The sequence below is a fragment of the Notamacropus eugenii genome, chromosome 1 (assembly GCF_028372415.1).
Source record: "Notamacropus eugenii isolate mMacEug1 chromosome 1, mMacEug1.pri_v2, whole genome shotgun sequence".
In the NCBI taxonomy this organism is placed as follows: domain Eukaryota; kingdom Metazoa; phylum Chordata; class Mammalia; order Diprotodontia; family Macropodidae; genus Notamacropus; species Notamacropus eugenii.
Window position 1 is genome coordinate 226,977,920 of NC_092872.1, and position 18,221 is coordinate 226,996,140.

General features: G+C 37.9%; 2 protein-coding genes across 7 annotated transcripts in view; one reads left to right on the forward strand and one right to left on the reverse strand.

Annotated features, from left to right (window-relative positions):
- SH2D4B (SH2 domain containing 4B) overlaps positions 1–17,845 on the reverse strand; it is a 253,263-nt gene extending 235,418 nt beyond the window's left edge. The window contains exon 1 of the mRNA XM_072627975.1: positions 17,468–17,845. The gene's annotated coding sequence lies outside the window, so the exon portion shown is untranslated. The remainder of the gene's footprint in view (positions 1–17,467) is intronic.
- Positions 17,846–17,903: 58 nt separating this feature from the next.
- LOC140517081 (rap1 GTPase-GDP dissociation stimulator 1-like) overlaps positions 17,904–18,221 on the forward strand; it is a 73,614-nt gene continuing 73,296 nt past the window's right edge. For 3 of the 6 annotated variants that reach the window (XM_072627971.1, XM_072627969.1, XM_072627972.1), the window contains exon 1: positions 17,904–17,989. The gene's annotated coding sequence lies outside the window, so the exon portion shown is untranslated. The remainder of the gene's footprint in view (positions 17,990–18,221) is intronic. The other 3 variants (XM_072627968.1, XM_072627973.1, XM_072627970.1) reach the window with 2 other exon arrangements.

An 18,221-nucleotide genomic window follows, 5' to 3' on the forward strand; every position in this document is an offset into this window, starting at 1 on the left:
TTCAGAGGAGTATACAAACTATAGATTAGTGAGCTTGAGCTCAATTCCAGGCAAAACTCTGGAACCTGTTACTAAAAGTAAAAGATCAAGAAAAGGAACACATCCTGCCAAACCAACTTATTTTATTTTTGATGCTGCTGCTATTTAGGTATATGACAGAAATGCTGTAGATACATATTTACCTCTCATGCTAGTGTTTCAGATAAGGTAGGAAGTAGTGGGTCAACTAGATGTGTATCAGCTAGATACAATGAAGTAAATTAGGGATTGGTAGAATAGTCAACCTGGAAAAAAGTCTACTACAAAGACTAAATTGGGCTGTGCTATTTAACATCTTTACTGGTGACTTGGATAAAGGCATAATGGTATGCTGATTTAATGTGCGGATAACATAGAGCAGATATGGAGAGTTAACATGCCAGATGACAGTCACAATTCAATGGTTATGATAGACTAACAGGGCTGGTAAGCTGTGTCCCCTGAGCCAAATCTGGTCCATTGCCTGTTTTTGGACAGCTTGGGAACTAAGAATGCTATTCATTGTTGTTGTTTGTTTATTTCTTTGTTTCCATTTTTAAATATGACTGGTCTAAACCATTGGACTGAGTCAAAGAAGATAAAATTCAATAGAAATAAATCTATAGTTTCATATTTGGGTTCAGAAATCTACCTCACAAGTATAAGATGTAGTAGTAGTGGTTTGAGAGCAGTTTGAAAAAGATCTAGGGGTTTTAGTGGTCTGCAAATTCAGTGTGAGTCAACAGTGAGATATGGCAGCCAAGCAATTCAACTCAATCTCAGGATGCCTTAAGGAAGCTATAATGTTCAAGCCTAGGGAAATGATCGCACTTTGCCCTGGTAAGACCACATCTGAAACAACAAGGTGGCATAGTAAATAGAGTTCAGGATTCAAAATTAGAAAGAGCTGAGTTCAAATCCCAATTTGGAAATTTAATAGCTATGTGACTCTAGATGAGTCACTTAACCTCTCCTGGACTCAGCTTCCTCACCTCTAAAATGAAGGTGACAATAACACCTACTTCACAGGGCTGTTGTGTGGATCAATGAGATAATATACATAAAGTGCTTTGTGACCCTTAAAGTGACATATAAATGCTAGCTCTGAAGTATGGTTAAGAGGCACATTTTCAGTAGGACATTTATAAACTAGAGAGCACCCAGAGGAGTCAACCATAATGAGAAGCTTCATGCCATATTAAATTGATTGAAGGAAGTAGGAGTGCTTAAATAGGAAAAGAAAAACTTAAGGCTATTTCGGTAGCTGTCTTTAAGTATTTCATTTCAATTCAATTAAAAAACATTTATGAAATGCCTAGCGTATACAAACAGGTGCAAGAGATGCAAAGACATTTGAAAGGTTGCAACACAGTTGAGAATACAAACTTGCTCTGATTAGCCCCAAAGAGAAAAACAAGAAGAAATAGGTAGATGTAAAGAAGCAAATTTAAGCTAAATCACAGGAAAATTTTCTTTCCAATTAAAACTATCCAAAAATAAAATGAGCTAATTGGAGAAGGAACTCCTTGAAGATTTTTAAGCAAAGACCACCTGATTGCCTATGAGGTGTGTTGTAAGGGAATTTTTTTTTCAGGTATGCATTGGATTTAGCTTCTGGGATTCCTTCAGTTTCTGAGATTCTATGATTTTGATTTGACTAAAACCAACTGAGAGAAGTGTGAGGAATTATATCCCTCCCCACACCATCCCCCACATACTCCAAGTAGATAAATGGTAATTGTGCATATGTTTCTTCTATTTAGAAAGATCTCCCACGATGGGAGTTACACTCTTGGTTTCAGCATGAGATCTCATATCTTATACGTGCCTTGGCTCATCAGATAGCCTTACTTCTCCAGGCAAACATTCCCATGCCAATGATACCTTGAATCATAAAGTTCATCATAGGCACTGGCCAATAAATAGGCTACCCCAAATAAAAACCACCATCAAAAAGATGTTTTGTAATCTTACTATTCTGTGAAAAGAAATAATTTCAAAATCCCCAGTTTTGTAACACTGATACACCTTCAATCAACTGTTTCACATTGTTTTCATCCTATAATCTTTCTTATGAAACCTAAACTTTTAGGTTATTTCTTAGTAGCAAAGATATTTTCAATTACTTTTGCAAACTTTGAAATAAATACTTGCTTTAGCTCTCTTCAGCAGCAGGGGCCTTAAAAATCTCCTGGATCTAACATAGCCCAAAGTTATTTTCAGGACCCATGTACCACATTCAAAGTGAGAAGCTATCTGGTCTTCAAGTCCAATTTGGAGGGGAATTTCTAACCCTAATGTTCATACCAAAATGCCTCTGTACAGAACCCTAGGTCCCCTCCAATTGCAACAATGCCTAATTTTCATATGCCCCATTTTCCAGCGTTCAAGGGGATGTACACTAATTCCAAATAGCCTCAGAGAAAAAGATACCAATTAACCCTAGAATCAAAGGGATCATGACAGCATCTTACCCAGAGCCCATACATATCCATACATAATGTACATTCTTCTTTTGGTTTTTCATTTTGTATCCAAGCCTGGCAAAATGCCTTGTATGCAGTAGGTGCTAAATAAATAATTATTGAATTGAATATGGTTAGAATTTTTCTGTAAAATGAAATCTGGGGGGCAATTTTTTTAATTATGTCTAAAAAGAGGTTACTTTTTACCTTTAATGGATCTAATACCATGAACAGGGCATATAGCAGGCAGTGATTTTGATAACATTGTTTATGTTCAATAAATTCTTGTAATCCAGAACAAACTTATATCATGAGAATCACATGTATCCTTGCCCTAGCTTCATCATTTATTTACACCATAGCCTATTTCTTCATAGACATAGGGCCTATACATTTAGCTGATTATTCTTATCCTTTGAAAAGAGCAATACTTCTGGCAAAATATCTGAAGCATGTAGAGATTCTTTAGGAAAGCATAAGAAAATACAAGAATTATTCATGTACCTATGTATCTATAATATATATTCAAAATATATTATCTACATGAGAGGAGCATAAAGTAGAAATGGTTCTGCCAATAAAGGTAAACCGACTTCAAGCTTCCATTAAACCAGTGTGTGTGTGTGTGTGTGTGTGTGTGTATGTATGTATGTACAATATGTATATAGTAATCCCCCTCCTGTATAATGCAAGCTCATTGAGGTTGGAAACTGTTTTTCAATTTGTCTTTGTATCCCTAAAGCCTAGAAGAGTGTTTTACACATTTTTGTTGTTGTTTAGTCATTTTTCATTCATATCTGACTCTGTGGTCCCATTTTGGGGCTTTCCTTCTCCAGCTCATTTTACAGATTAAGTAAACTGAGGCAAACAGGGTTAAGTGACTTGCTCAGGATCACACAGCTAGTAAGCATTTGAGGCCAGATTTGAATTCAGGAAGATTAATCTTCCTGTTTCCAGGCCTGGCACTTTATCCACAGTACCACCAAACTGCCCTAATACTTTGCACATTGAAAGCCATTAATAAATGTTTGTTGAATTGATTTGGGTTTGGTTTACAATCGGCACCTACTATATGGCCCCTTTAGCCAACTAAATGTTTTTCAAAGATTTTTCAATGACTTACTATTGTCTAGACCCAGAAGAAAATCAATAAAATAAAGTAAAATGGGAAAACTCTAAAGTTTTTCCATGGTCTATATCGAATATAAACAGTTATCTAAAACTTATAATACTGTTTCACTTTATAAACCAATCAGATCACGTAGATCCTCAAAAAAGATCTTATCCTCACTCCCCAATCTCATATATACACACACACACACACACACACACACACACACACACACACACACACACACGTATATATACACACATGTGTGTATACATATATACATATATATGATATTCCAGGTGCTAAAAGTATTGTTGCATTTCCTAACTGTTAACAGAATAGCCTTTCTGATGTTCTCTAATGTGCTCTCCAAAACAAATAATATTATCCAAAACTTGTGTTCCTAAGTTTAAGAACTTATTAACATAAAATATGTGAAATAAAAAACTTGCAATTAAAATATAAAAAACAAATTATTACTTTCAAATCCTTAACCTTATTGTAGTCAGGTGCATGTCTAGCTTACCCATGTATAAAATATTCCATATATGAAATATTTCATGTATAAAATATACTCTGGGCATTCCATGTTGGTTGCATTTTTTTAAGTAGTAAAATAAGAATACTGGAAAGGTTCATGTGAATTGGCACAGAGTAGAGCAAGCAAAACCAGGAGAACAATTTATATAATAACAGCATTCTAAAGACAAGAAACTTAGACAAACTTAAGAACTCTAATCAAAATACAGTAACCAACTGTGGTACCAAAGGGTCAGTGATGAACAAAAGCTACCTAGCTCCTGATAAAGAAGTGATAGACTCAGTGTGCAGATTGAGACATGCATGCTCAGACGTGGCCAGTTCAGGAAGTTGTTTTGCTTGACTTACATATATTTGTTACAATGGTTTGCTTTTGCTTTTTCCATTGGGGAGAGATGATAGAGAGGGAAAACAAGATTTTTGTTCACTAAAAAACTAAATTAAAAAAAAGCATTTAAGATCGCTAATAATCAGAGACCATGAAAATAAAAACAATTATTGAGTATCTTTCTTTTTCTTCTTGGTTAAGACCTCTAATTTCATTCAAATGGGCCAATAGGTGAGAGAACACTAGTACAATTTGTAGTCTTATGTTGCTTGAGTCATTGGGAAGTTAAGTCTCTTGCCCAGAGTCACATAGCCAGCATATCTCAAGCCACCTTATACACATCAAGTTGGCCACTCCATCTTAGATCTGGTGAGAGAAGAGAGGAAAAAAGAGTGTAGTCTAACATATACTCTTGATTTGAGGAGAGATTTCAAAGAATTCAGAGGAAATAAAGGTAGGATCTCATAGAATAAAACACTTCAGGGCAAATGAGCCTAGATGAGAGATGCTCAAGAGTGAAACCATTAAGAGTTCATTCTAAGGGAGGAAAATGGAATTTGTCTGAAAATATCAAATGGTTGTGTAGGAACTAACTAAACTACTCTTGAGTCATATGGAGAACAAGATGGAAGATTCAACATTTTCTCTGGTCCACTGTCCAAAACCTCTCCAAAACAAATTATGCATCAAAGATAAAGTAACTTCAATTGTCTCTATGGTCTTAGACCATGATTCTGGGACCCAGAATACAAAAGAAAGTTAAAAAAAAAAACTGTGGAAGATGGCAGAGTAGAAAGATACACGTATGCTAGCTCCGAACCCACAGCCCATAAAATATCTGTAAAGAAGAACTCCCAACAAATTCTGGAGCAGCAGAAGCCATAGAAGAATGGAGTGGAGGAGATTTCTGTTCCAGAGAGCCCTGAAAAACTGACACAAAAGGTCCATCACACCCCGGACCCAGCGCAGTGCCCAGCCCTGTCTTGGCCTCACAGAACCAAGAGGAGTAGATCTGAGCAGGCTTCAGGGACAGAATCTCCAGCAGCCACGCAGGTCCCTCCACCCACAGGCGGCAAAGGTCAGTGAGAGAGTCTCTTTGGCTGGCCTAGAGGGGAGCGGGGTGTCTACGTAACTCAGGCCCCCTCGGGAGGCAGCAGCAGCAGAAGCAGCAGAGGATAGGGGCTCCCAAAGCAGGCAGGAGCTTAGATCCATTGTTGAAGGTCTCCACATAAAACCCCTGAGGGAACTGAGCCTTGTGAGGCGTCCCTGCCCCCACCTGAGCACCTGAACTTAATTGCACCCTGAATAGCAGCCCCGCCCCCGCCAAAAGTCCTGAAGCTGGGAAGCAGCATTTGAATCTCAGACCCCAAGCACTAGCTAGGCAGAGGGTGGTAGGTGTGGAGAGGACACTCAGAAGTCAAGTAACTGGCTGGAAAAATGCCCAGAAAAGGGAAAAAAAAATAAGACCATAGAAGGTTACTTTCTTGGTGAACAGATATCTCCTCCCATCCTCTCGAATGAGGAAAAACAATGCTTACCATCAGGGAAAGATATAGAAATCAAGGCTTCTGTATCCCAATCATCCAAAATAAATATTCAGTGGGCTCAGGCCATGGAAGAGCTCAAAAAGGATTTTGAAAATCAAGTTAGAGAGGTGGAAGAAAAACTGGGAAGAGAAATGAGAGAGATGAAAGAAAAGCATGAAAAGCAGGTCAACACACCTTGCTAAGGAGACCCCAAGAAAATGCTGAAGAAAATAACATCTTGAAAAATAGACTAATTCAATTGGCAAAACAGGTTCAAAAAGCCAATGAGGAGAAGAATGCCTTCAAAAGGAGAATTAGCCAAATGGAAAAGGAGGTTCAAAAGCTCACTGAAGAAAATAGTTCTTTCAAAATTAGAATGGAACAGATGGAGGCTAATGACTTTATGAGAAACCAAGAAATCACAAAACAAAACCAAAACAATGAAAAAATGGAAGATAATGTGAAATATCTCATTGGAAAAACAACTGACCTGGAAAATAGATCCAGGAGAGACAATTTAAAAATTATGGGACTACCTGAAAGCCATGATCAAAAAAAGAGCCTAGACATCATCTTTCATGAAATTATCAAGGAAAACTTCCCTGATATTCTAGAACCAGAGGGCAAAATAAGTATTCAAGGAATGCACCGATCACTGCCTGAAAGAGATCCAAAAAGAGAAACTCCTAGAAACATTGTGGCCAAATTCCAGAGTTCCCTGGTCAAGGAGAAAATATTGCAAGCAGCTAGAAAGAAACAATTCAAGTACTGTGGAAATACAATCAGGATAACACAAGATCTAGCAGCTTCTACATTAAGGGATAGAAGGCGTGGAATAGGATATTCCAGGAGTCAAAGGAACTAGGACTAAAACCAAGAATCACCTACCCAGCAAAACTGAGTATAATACTTCAGGGGAAAAAATGGTCTTTCAGTGAAATAGAGGACTTTCAAGCATTCTTGATGAAAAGACCAAAGCTGAAAAGAAAATTTGACCTTCAAACACAAGAATGAAGAGAACCATGAAAAGGTAAACAGCAAAGAGAAGTCATAAGGGACTTTACTCAAGTTGAACTGTTTGTATTCCTACATGGAAAGACAATATTTGTAACTCTTGAAACTTTTCAGTATCTGGGTAGTTGGTGGGATTACATACACACAGACACACACACAGACAGAGAGCACAGAGTGAATGGAATAGGATGAGATCATATCTTTAAAAAATGAAATTAAGGGGTGAGAGAGAAATATATTGGGAGGAGAAAGAGAGAAATGGAATGGGGCAAATTATCTCTCATAAAAGAGACAGGCAAAAGACATTTTAGTGGAGGGAAAAAGAGGGGAGGTGAGAGAAAAACATGAAGTTTACTCTCATCACATTCCACTAAAGGAAGAAATAAAATGCACACTCATTTTGGTATGAAAACCTATCTTACAATACAGAAAAGTGGGGGAGAAGGGGATAAGCAGGGTGGGGGGGATGATGGAAGGGAGGGCAATGGGAGAAGGGAGCAATTTGAAGTCAACACTCTTGGGGAGGGACAGGATCAAAAGAGAGAATAGAAGCAATGGGGGGCAGGATAGGATGGAGGGAATTATACTTAGTCTTACACAACACAACTATTATGGAAGTCATTTGCAAAACTACACAGATATGGCCTATATTGAATTGCTTGCCTTCCAAAGGAAATGGGCAGGGAGGGAGGAATGAAGAGAAGTTGGAACTCAAAGATTTCGGAACAACTGTCGAGTACTGTTCTTGCTACTAGGAAACAAGAAATACAGGTAATGGGGTATAGAAAGTTATCTGTCCCTACAGGACAAAAGAGAAAATGGGGACAAGGGAAGGGTGGGATGATAGAAGAGAGAGCAGATTGGTGATAGGGGAAATCAGAATGCTCGGTGTTTTGGGGTGGGAGGAGGGGACAAATGGGGACAAAATTTGGAACCCAAAATTTTATGAAAATGAATGTTAAAAGTTAAATAAATAAATTTTTAAAGAAATCTGTGAACTAACTTCTGCTAACCTTGAGCTCATTCAGTACTCCTCCCCCACCTTCCACACTACCTATAACAAGGTTTCACTAACAGACCCAAGGACATAACACAAGTTTATAACAAAACTCACCCTCACATTTTGGTCCCCTCTATTTTTCTTTCCAATTCCTTGGAAACCCAGGATCCCAGCTATTGAAATTTGTCCAATATGAGATCAGAAGGCTCTACCACAGATCAGGATCAGATCATCCATCTGAACATTTGAGAGGAAGATGTCTCTTTGGTCATGTCACATTTCTTTTGAGCTACTGCAATTATGCTTTACTCATAGAGTACAGCACCTTCTTTGATGTAGGCATGCCATGCTAAACAATCCTGTTCCAGTAGCTTCCATGTCTCACAATCAATACCATTGTTCTTCAGAGAGACCTTGAGCATCCTTGTAATCCTTCTATGACCACCACATGAGCACCTGCTTTATGTAAGTTCTCTATAAATATCTTTTAGGCAAACATACATTTGGCATTTGAACAACATGGCTAATCCATTAAAGTTGTGTTTTCTACAATAGAGTTTGAATGCTTGGCAATTCAGCTCAAGAAAGGACCTCTGGCACCTTTTCTGGCCAGGTGATCTTCAGAATCTAAGACAATTGAAATGGAAGCAGTTCAATTTTCTTGCATAGACTGTTCAGATCTGACAGGCTACAACAATGACATCAGCACAATGGCTCAGTAGACCTTCAGTTTGGTAGGTAGCCTAATACTTCTCCACATACGCAAAAAATGTTAAGGCCATAATGAAGGAAATGATAGAACTCTGAACACAGTAAATGAAATTCCAATTGAAAAACTTCACATTTTGACTCCAAAAAAAAGAAAAAAAAAACAAGGCTGCAAACCTCAAGAGACATAACAATTCAATTCAGAAACAAGTTCTGCAAGTAATCAGTAGAAATGCCTTCAAATACAAAGGAAAGGACATTCAGATAGTACAAGATTGTTCTTTACCCACTGGAAAATATAGGAAGGAATTGAATGATGTGTTCTGAAGGGTGATTGAGCTCAGGATACAACCCAAGATGACCTACCATGAAAATCTGAGCTTAACTACACATGAAAAAAAGATGGACATTTAATACTAAAAAAGAGTTTGAAACATTTGTAGAAAGAGGACCAGAACTTAAGATTTGCTTCTCAAACATCCCAAAAAACAGAAATGCAGGAGGAATGAATAAATGTGGCAGGCAAGGACAGTAACAGCAACAAAGTGATGACAGAGAACTCTTTCTAAATATACACAAAGCAACAGGGGTGAAGGTAGAAACCTGGTAGAGGTAAAAGTGAAGAAGTAGATAGGTGGTATTATGAGCAGAACCTGGAGATACCTTGTCTACCGTTGAATCAACTTTTGGGGGGGGGAGCTACATTTCAGCATGGGCGAGCATATGGAAGGGGGAACAAGAGCAAGGGGATAGAGAGAAGTGGGTGATGTACCAGGGTAAAATCAAAGCAATGATGAAAATGTGACCTCTGTGGCTTCAGAAATCAGGAGAGCTTACAGGGGAAAAGGTGAAGAGGAGGGGGAAATTTTTGAAAGGGCAAAGAAATGAAGGAGGCCTTTTTTTTGGTTGTAGAAAGAAGTTCCACTGATGAATGCACCTATGGGTGAAGAGAGATAGTCTAGGGAAGGAAATGAGGACTTTACTTTGAGGGAAATCTGAGGGAATTTGGTGCTTGAAAAGTCTACTCATCCTACATTGGGATTGGAGTAGTTGGAACCCCTGAAGGTAACTGACACAGGGAATAGAGGGAGTGGAGAGCATAGACTCAAAAGGTAAAGAGAGAGTATAGATTCAGTGGTGGGCTTCATAATCAGAGATGTGATAGGGAATGGGGCCTTACTATGGAGCAGTGTCCTTTATAATACCTATAATAATTCACTTTTTTTCTGGGAATGAGGCACAATGGAAAAGAGGAATCCATGGGATAAGGGGTAGAATGCTCCTAGAGAGGGAAGCTAGAATGGATACCTTGGAAACTTTAATTGCATGAAGAATACAGAGAAAATAGAGAGATCCTATAATTACAGGGGTCATGAATCAGAGAATGAGGGTTTAGAATGCGCAGAAAGAGAATATGGATCCCAAAGAGAGTGAAAGAAATTCTTTTGGGAAAGGGGCACAAAAAGAAATGTGCAGAAAATGAAAGGCAGTCCAGGTGAAAGGTATGGAGTAGTCCTATAGAAATCATGTAAAGAATGAGCTGAGGCTAGCCAGCAAAGCTAAGGACAGCAAAAAGGAGTTGTTGTTTTGGTTTTTTTTTCAACTCTATTCAGAGAAAAAGGAGGAAAAAAGAAGTGGTAGGACCTTTTCATGAGGTTGATGGGATAATGATAATTGATAGCAGAGAAAAAATTGAGTTGATTAATTCTTCTTGTTTCTGCTTCATCCAAAAAGAAACTTGAAATTGGAAACTGAAATGATAAAGAAAAATGGCTAAACAAGAAGTTGATAGCCAAGATAAATAAGAGGTAACAAAGGAACAACCAACTCTCCCTGAAGAATTCAGATCACCTGGCTTAGAGGAACTATGTTCTTGGATTCTGAAAGAAATGGCAAATGTAATTACTAAAGCACTGTCGGTGTTATTTGAAAGATGATGGAAAATTGGAAAGGTACCATAGGACTGGAAAAGAGCAAGTGCTATACTGATTTCAGAAAATAGAGAAAAATCTGCCTACTATAGGTCAATGAGCTTGGCTTCCATTGCAGAGAAAATTCTAGAAAGGCTATCAAAGAGATGGTTGCCAAATCACCAAATACCTAGAAAGGGACTTGATGATTACAAGGAGCAAGTACAGTTTCATGCCAGGCATGCCAAGTAGGGCAGGCAGGTCATGCCAGACTAACCTCATTCCTCTTTTTGATAGTATGACTGTAGTAGAAGACAAGAGGAATGCTGTGGGTACAGTTTCTGTTGACTTTAGCAAAGGTTTTGATAAAGTATTTTATACTTTGTTCTTGTGGTTAGGGCTGGTATGGATTAAGCAATTATACAGACAGATTTTGAATTATTTGGATGGCCAGATTCAAATGTTAATGATTTGATATCAATATGGCAGGAGTTCTCTCCCCAGTGAAGAACCCCAGGGATCTGTGGTTGGCCCTATACTGTTGAATATTTAATTACTGATTTGGGTACATTAAATCTGCAAATGATACAAAGCTGTGAGGAATGGCTAACAGAGTATAGGACAGTGAGGATCCAAAATGCATCTTTGCTGGAGCATTGGGCTGAGTCTAATGAAATGAAATTCAGTAGGGATAGATGTTGTCTCAGACTTGAGCAGAAAAATTCAGCCTCATGAATATAAGATTGGGGTGGAGCAGCTAGACCACAATTGTTCAAAAAAAGACCTAAGGGTTCGAGTGGACTATTCACTTAATATGAGGCAGTAGGATGATGTGGAAGCCAAAAAGAAAAATCTTCCTAACAATTAGAGTCATCTGAAAGTGAAACCAGCTTCTTTGAAGAGTCTTCAAGCAGAGGATGGACCATCACTCCTCTGGTAGAGGAGAAATACTTTTTGTATATGAGTTTATATATGAGTTTACTTAGATGACCACTAAAGACTCTTCCAGTTTTCAAATTCTATGATTCTTATTTGACCTCCACAAAAACCCTTTGAGGTAAGTAGGAATGTTCCCATTTTATAGATGAGGAAACCAAAGCTCAGAGAGATTAAGTGATTGTCTATTGTCAAACAGTCAATAGCCATGGCATATTTGTAACCAGATCTTCCTGACCCTAAGTTTTGAACTCTGTTCATTACACCAAATGATAGTAATTCATTTTACATTCATTTATATTATTATCTCAAAACTCATGAATCTTTTGTCTCCTAAAGAATTTAAACTGGTCACATCCAAAATGCCACTTAGAATACCAAATTATTCATTTTCCAGAGGGTAATACCAAGTCCCACAGAGAAAGGTAGATAAAATCCCAATATTTGGTTCTCCAGTTTATTTTCTAACTTCCTTTCTCATGTGAACCAGGATTCCAACAGCTACAAAAATTAAACTTGAAAATGACTAGAAATCCCCCATACTTCATTAAGGAGATCTGTCTCTTCCACAGGTTTCCAAGAAGTCATTTGATAAATTTCCTTGGATGCTTTCATTGAGGTAATAGCAGATAGAGAAATGAACTTGGAATCAAGAATACCTGAGTCTTCTCACCCTTCTCACATCCATCAGATTGGCAAATACAACCAAAAAAAAGGGAAATGATAAATGCTGGAGGTCATGTGGAAAGCTGTGACATTTATGCATTTTTGGTAGAGCTATGAATTGATCCAACCATTCTGGAGAGTAATTTTGGAACTATGCCCAAAGGGCTACAAAACTGCATATCCTTTGACCCAGCAATACCACTTCTAGGACTGTATCCCCAAAGGATCATAAAAAATGGAAAAGAGCCCACATGTACAAAAATATTTATAGCAGCTTTTTCTGTGGTTGTAAAGAATTAGAAATTGAGGGAATGCCCATCATTTGAGGAATGACTGAATAAGTTATGGTATATGATTGCAATGGAATATTACTGTGCTATAAGAAATCACAAACTGGATGATTTTAGAAAAAAGTGGAAAGACTTAATGAACTGATACAGAGTGAAGTGAGATGAATCAGGAAACTGTACACAGTAACAGCAATATTGTACAATGAAAAACTGCGAGTGACTTAACTAGTTTCAATGATGCAAGACAATGCCGAAGGACTCATGATGAAAAATGCTATCTGCCTCCAAAGAAAGAACTGATATCATCTAACTACAGATCTAGGTGTACTATTTTTCACTTTTTGTCTGAGTTTTCTTGCATAAAACAACTAAAATGGAAATGTTTTACATTATGGGAAATGTATAACTCATATCAGATTGCTTACCATCTCAGGGAGGGGGGAGAGGAGACAGGGATAGAATTTGGAACTCAAAACGTTTGTTTTTACATGTTAAATTGGGGGCAAAATAAAGTAATATTTTTTTAAATTTTAAAAGATGGTGAGTTTAAATTATGGTTCATAACTGCAGCCAGTATCAGCTTCTTTGTCTGTAAAAGAGAGATGATAATAGCACCTACCTCACAGGATTGTTCTGAAGATCAAAAGAGATAATATATGTAAGATAAGGTGCTTTGCAAATCTTTAAGCACTAAATATAGGTTGACTGTAATTATTGAACTCTACTTTCCTATTGCCAGTACTAAAAAACAAAAACCTAAGCCTTTGGACAATTGCTTTCAGATGGAAGAGGTCCTCTACCTCTTTTTGCTGGTTGAATGGCCTTTCTCTTCCAATCGGTTTTATATTCTCTCCTTTATCACCTTTGACTTTTGCCTTCTAGATGAGCTCCTTTTGAATTCTTGAAGCTCTTTCTTGGTTCACTTCTCCTCCTGTGATGGGGGCACCTCCACCAGGAAAGCACATGCCTCTACCCTCCTGACAATTCCAGACTCAATATTCTCTTCATTTTCCAATTCCAACAAGATCTCAAAGCTTTCTTATCACTTAACATTACTAGTCTGGCTATCTGGGTCATTATCCCTGCTCCTTATCCGTTCCTTTTGCTGGAGCCTTACAATTAGCAATAGAACAAGGATCTTGTATATTTCTTCTTTTAAGTAGAGGTCCCCTAGTAATTCTTCCTGGTGTTGGATTTTCAGGAACATTAGTTAGGTCAATTAACTACACCGCCACAAAATAGAGGGTTGCCTCTATGATAAGTAACTCTTCTGCTGTCCTCCTGGCAGACCAATCAATCAATCAGCAAGCATTTATTAAGTAGTATTCTGTGCCAGGTTCTGTGCTAGGTACTAGGGACAGTTTTGTTGTTCAGTCATTTCAGTCATGTCTAACTCTCTGTGACCCGATTTGGAGTTTTCTTGGCAGAGACACTACAGTGGTTTGCCATTTCTTTCTCCAGCTCATTTTACAGATGAAGAAACTGAGGCAAACAGAGTTAAGTGATTTGCCCAGGGTCAATCAGCTTGTAAGTGTCTAAGGTCAGATTTGAACTCAGGAAGATGAGTCTTCCTGACTCCACTACTTTATTCATTGTGCCACCTGGATGCCCTATGAGAGATATAAGGACAAACATAAAAGGGTCCTTCCCTCAAGGAATTTACATCCTATTCAGAGAAACAGCATACACAAATACATATAAATAGTAAACACCTCTTTGTATGTATTTTGTATATTGTGACTCTCTCTCAAGGAGGCTCCCACAGTTCCTTTGGTCTGCATGTGTAACTCAGTTTGTCTCTTTTTCAAGTCAGCACATTACCCTCTATATTGATTTTGTAGCTCATTTTCTTTCCATTTCACTCTTGGTAATCCTTTAGCTCTATACTTTTCTGCTTGTAAATCACATTTCATAATTTCTTACTGTGTTGCAAGGTCTTGCCTTGGCATCTGCAATTGAGTAACCTCAACAATTTTTACTGTAAATTCTACTCATTTATTTTTGCAACATTTCTGCTTTGCTTGCTAGCTAGTGAATTCCTCCTTGCATGAGGCTAAAAATCCCTTCCTATTAAGACATAATACCCATAAAAACCAAGCTGCACATGCTTCTTTTTTGTATAAGCTCTTTGCAAAATTTTTCTTATTCATCACTCTGTGGATACTTGCTTTCCAGTTAGGAGACTCCAGGCTCCAATCCCACATCAGACATTTCTTTAGCTGTGGGACTAGGGGTGATCCACTTAACATCTCTGACTCTCAATTTCCTCATCTGCCAAATGGGGATAACAGTTTTACTACCTGCGTCACAAATCTGTTTCAAGGAAACCAATCAATCGGTACATGTTTATTAAATGACCACTATGTTCTCCATACTAATCCCAGCTACCAAATGGCTGAAGATTCAAAAACAAAAGTGAAACAGTCCCTGGATTCAAAGAATTTGTATTCTAATTGGAAAGTTTCTGTCTACTGGAAAGCACAAGACAAACATGTCATTATTACTATAATTCATCTGCTAAGTCCTCAGATATGAAACTTCAGATTTACAAGTAGAGTTTCACTTCTTACTTTTTTTCTGACTTGGTCTCTTTTTAGCATAGTGAACTTTGGAGAAAACATAGATTAGATTCATGCAGTGTGGGCAAGCGATGTTCTCTGCACTGTTAAAGGGAGTTCCCAAATTGATTAGATTACTACAAATCTGAGGATTGAATATTTGAGGATGAAAATATTTCCAAAATAAAAACAAGGTAATTTTAGGGAAGGAGATACTAGGAGCTAGGGACTCAGGAGAAGATTCACGTAAAGGGTAATGCTTGTCCTGAGATTTAAAGGAAACAAAGTGTTCTGAAGGACAAAGCAGAGTGCATTCCAAGCTGGAGTGAGTCAGTGCAAAGCAATAGGGATAGAAGATGGAGTGTCATGTGCAACAGCAAGAAGCCAATTTGGATGGATTGTAGAGTATAGGAAAAGAAATAATATATAAAATGGATAGAAAGGTAAGTTGGGGCTAGAAATTCAAATCTACTAATCTTCCCACTATGTTATAATATATCAGAGGATATATTTTTAAACCTACATCTTCCATTTGATATCTGTATGACTTTGGGCAAATCAGTTCATTTCTCAAGGTCTCAGTCTCCTCAAACCATATTTTAAGTTGTCTCTCACTAAATTTAAATTAAGCTTCTTTCTCCCCTCACCCCCATTGTATTTTGACCCTTTTCAAAGCAATACTGCTAAGATCTTCCAACATCTTTCCCCCTTAGATTTTACCCAATAATTTATATTCTAAGTGGGTTTTTTCTTTGGCTATCATATCTCTACTCTAGGCAAGGAGACTGAATGAATTCTAGCTATGACAGTTCCCATACTTTTTTTCTCAGTCTATCAACTGATTTATATCAGTTAAATGTTTTTGAGAAAGTGGTTTTATTCTGTGTCCATTCTTCTATCCATTCCCCAAATTTCAGCATCAATAGCTTATTTAAATAGGTCAGGTTGGAATTTTTTTAATTGTCCACCTTATGTGTTTGTCATTTTTAAATTTTTTTCTAATTTTGTGTTAATTTTTATTTTTTTGCCCAAACAAACTGGGGCAAAATATGACTGTACACCAATGACAGACTCAACTAAACAAAGTCATTCCAAAATCATTTAAGAGTAAAACTGGGAAAAAGACAAGATAAAGAGATAAAAGTAAAATGATCTGTAAAGGTTTTTTCCCCCATTAAAAAAAATTTTACCATCAAGGAAAGCGACCACATTTGGACTCTAATATCATAGTCGTAGATGAGCCAGAATGACAAATGTCATATAGCCAGTATGTATCCACTCTAGGATTTGAACACTAGTCTTCCTGACTCCAAAGGAGACTCCCAATCCTCTACATTAGGCTTCCTTGTCATTACCTCAGTCTCTATAATCTAATTCTCCAATTTATGGGTTAGCACAAATTAGCACTTTTAAAAATAAGCATATAAGGTTGAAAGACAATGCTATTTTGTTTATTGTTGTTTTGGCATAGTGGTCCTGCCTTCCTAGATATAGATTTCTAAGGGAAGAACCTTACTTTTTTTTTTCATCCAGCAGGAGATATCACTATACTCCCCCCAGCCAGAGTGAGAAGCAGTAGCATGGAGCAATCAATAAAACTTCCTTGGCAAAAAGCAGGGTGGGACCAGGGACCTTGAAGGGAATGAGAATGAGAGCTCATGTCTTGAAAACACAAATTTTGAAGGTAGTAAAAGAGAGGCAACTAGAGAGACAGAGAGAACCCAGGACCTGTCCCCTCACCACACTGGAGCTGGGCTTTGGAGAGTCAGGCAGTGCCATGCAGATTTTTAGCCTGGGTGGCAGTTTAACTGTGCCACATTTTGATGGTGGGGTTAGAGATGATCAAAGCACGGTAAAGTTCCAGATCCTAGAGAGTATCACTTTCAGGATTCTAAAGCTAGTATTCTATGTTCCTGTTTCCTCATTCAGCTGACAACCTAAGAATCATAGCAATTTCTATGGTATTTTGTACACTAGTCTTCAGTTAAAGATGTGTATCCTCAGTTTCACAGGGAGAGGGAAGTCTAAAACAAACAAACAAAAGATCAGCCCTAGTCTAAATGACAGATGGACTGCAGCCTAGAAACAATTTCTGCCTTTGGAATTCGATGGAATGAATAGTGTGTCTTCCACCCAGTAACATCTGCTTTTCAAATTAAACTCCTTATTCAAATATTGCTACCAGCTTTAGGGCATTTGAATGGTATCTATGATGGGAAGGAAGGAATGGCTAAATGAGAATAAGGAAGGAAACAAGCATTTAAGTACCTAGTTCGTGGTACCAGTCACTGGGCCAAGCATTATCTCAACTGATCCTCGCAACAACTCTGGGAAGTAGGTGCTATTATTATCCCCATCTTAGATAATAGTTGTAGAAACTGAGGTTAAGTGACTTACCCAAGGCCTTACATCTAGTAAGTGTCTGAGGTCAGAGTTTAACTTGGATCTTCTTGACTTCAGGCCTGCTGTTCTATCCACTGCACCACCAGCTGCCTTTGGTAAGTGGAAGGGTTCCGTGATTTGACTTGTGGGCATATGAATGCCTCTGTACCTATGGGAGAGCCCAAGTTGACCTAATAGCAGGCAGGCAGAATATAAGTGGCAACCAACTGTCTTGAAGATCCTGATTGAGAGGAAAGAAGATTGGCTACTAACCAGAGTACCCTTAGTTGTTTCAAATATATCCCCCAAGAGCATAGAAGAATATAAGCTCTTTGAGGGGAGAGACTATTTCATTTTTGTCTTTCTATCTCCAACCCCTGGCACAGTGTCTATGCATTTGAGAAATGCTTGTAGAAAGGGCACATCGTCACAATCCTCATAATCACCATCACAATAGCTTACATTGATTTTACCTTTTGCAGCTGCTAAGCCCTTTACATGAACTGTCAAATATGACCCTTACAACAACACCTAAATGTAAGTAGGTAAAACAACTATTATTATTGTAACTATTATATTATCAATATTATTATAACTGTTATTTTATGATTATCTCCATTTTATAGAAGGGGAAACTAAGACTCAAAGAAATGAAATGACTTGCCCAAGTCAAACAGCTAGTATAAGCAGAGTCCAGGCTAGCACCCAGTTCTACTCCAGTGCTCTCTCCACTGCTTGACTAACTAGGAGAGTTCAATAAATATATTTT